This window comes from Gossypium hirsutum, chromosome A05, assembly GCF_007990345.1.
Source record: "Gossypium hirsutum isolate 1008001.06 chromosome A05, Gossypium_hirsutum_v2.1, whole genome shotgun sequence".
In the NCBI taxonomy this organism is placed as follows: domain Eukaryota; kingdom Viridiplantae; phylum Streptophyta; class Magnoliopsida; order Malvales; family Malvaceae; genus Gossypium; species Gossypium hirsutum.
This window is the reverse complement of record NC_053428.1, coordinates 50,359,496-50,361,966: the sequence shown is the minus strand read 5'-3', so window position 1 is coordinate 50,361,966 and position 2,471 is coordinate 50,359,496.

Sequence of the window (2,471 nt, the reverse complement as noted above, 5' to 3'; positions counted from 1 at the left end):
TAAACCTCGATCATAAACATGAATTATAGAAATAATTTAATCGTATACCTTCATATAAATAAAGACATCGTCCGAAGTAGTTATTTTCATATTCATAGATGCGATATTCATCCATACGTATATCTATACATACATATGCACATTCCATTCCTTATATATGAAACTTCAATCTAAAAGTGGGTTCGCTTAAGTGTACGAAATGCGTACCTGTTTTTCATACTGTATAGTACATTCAATTCATAACCTTACTCGAATTATCGACATTAAGCCTGCTAGGTTAGAACCCGAATCCAGTCACTAGCATAAAGCCTTCAAGACTTTAAATTCAGATATATGTCCAGCACATAGCCTGCGGACCTAAAGTCCGGATATAATTCTCGCATATAGCCTGCGGACATGAAGTCCGGATATAATTCTCGCATAGAGCCTGCGGACATGAAGTCCGGATATAATTCTCGCTTGTAGCCTACGGACCTGAAGTCCGGATATAATTCTCGCATATATATATTCACATGGTAACACCTTCCACATAGCCTATCACATTGGTAATTCAATTGCTCCATTCGTATATAAGGGCAAAATATACACCATCATTTTCATTTCGTTTTGAAGATCATACAAACAAATCACATCTACCTTTCATCAATCCAATTTAACCCGAATTAACCATTCAACTAAATGTCATATAATTAAATTATTTACCACACATCTTAGATCAAATAGGACTAAAAGATAATGTTCATCTAGCATATACATATCAAGGCATCGTAAATCTTATACTAAAGGCGATTACTCAAAACTTACCTTATATCCTTCTGAACAAGTCTCGGTTTGGCTATTCCGTGACTTTAGCTTTTCCTCTATCCGATGTTGCCCCTCTATGCTCTTGAGCTATGTTAAACAAGTTTAGTCATATTAAACCTTTTCATCAACTCATTATTCATGACATAAAAATCATTAAGAGCCGAATAGGTGGCCACTTAATAAGCTTGAATTCATAGGAACTAAATGCCAAAAGAAAATGTCTATGAAACATTTACTCAAAATCTTCTATCTTTAGTTCAACTTCTTAGCTCCTAATCGGTACACTAAGACCATATTAATTCATTTCTCATATTATTAACATAAGCATAGCAAAGCAATTCTCTATAAACAATTTTTATCAATTCATCCATTCACTAGGGACATAGCCGAATGTTCACTAAGAAATTTAAGCACACAAAGTATGGCTTCTTCAATTGACTTACCATTTTTAATTATCCAATTTATTTAAACATTCAATAACAAACTCCTCTATTATCAAACACACATTCGGCAAGAACATTGGTAACTTATACTACATCAATTCTAAGCATATAATATTGTTAAATGTCATTAACAAATAAAGCCATACACACACAACTTATAAGTAAATTCCATCCTTGCAAAGTCTATAGTTCACTCGGCCACTCAACCCACAACCTATCGAAACTTCAATTCAAACTCATTAGCCGAATACACATATACTTATAATAAGCACATATGACATCTTCTTCAAGACACATTCGGCTATGGCATAATTTCCTTATAAAACCCAATTTATCAATCCACCATCACATGTATCATTACAAAGCTTCACACTTAGCATGCTAATGACATCAAAACAATCCACCTTAACCGAAACTTAACTCATACAAAACCTATCTTCAAACCATAAAATAGGTAGAATTTAAACTAATCATCCAAATGGTGCGTAAGTTTTTCCAAGAATGACATTGAACTTACCTTACTTTAGCTATCCACCTTAGCCGAATTTTCTTCCCTAAAGACTTTTCTTCCTCTTCTTTCTCTAGTTACGGCAATGGAGGAGAAAACATAGGCTAACTTTGGTTTCTCCTCCCACTAACTAGTATTTTATTAACCTTATTCATTATTTCATTTTGTAACATAAAATTATTAGCATAAAATAGTTATAATATTCTTTAATCTATAACATGGCCGGCCACTATGTCAAATTTGGCTAATTTGACATGCAAGTACAAGCATTTTCTAACATGTATTAATAAGTCACTTCAACATTTGCCTAACACATTTCTAAATTTTCTCACATAAGTCCTATTTAATAAAATTCACTTACAATTAACAAAATTCAAACATGAAATTTTCACACATGCATATATACATATAATAAGCATCAAATATGATGGTTAATTATTTTTATGACTCAGTTTTGTGGTCCCGAAACCACTTTCCGACTAGGGCCACATTAGGGCTGTCACATGTTTAGATCGTGTGTGACACACGGTCTGCCCTATAGGCGTGTGGTTCAACCGTGTGTCCTTTGAACGTAAAGATTTCAAGTCAGTATGCATGATAATAAACACACGGGCAGAGACACAGCTGTGTGTCTCAGCCGTGTGATGGACACGGCCTAGCACACAGGCGTGTGCCTTGGCCGTGTGACATTTTGGGGATGCTGACGCCAGAAACAG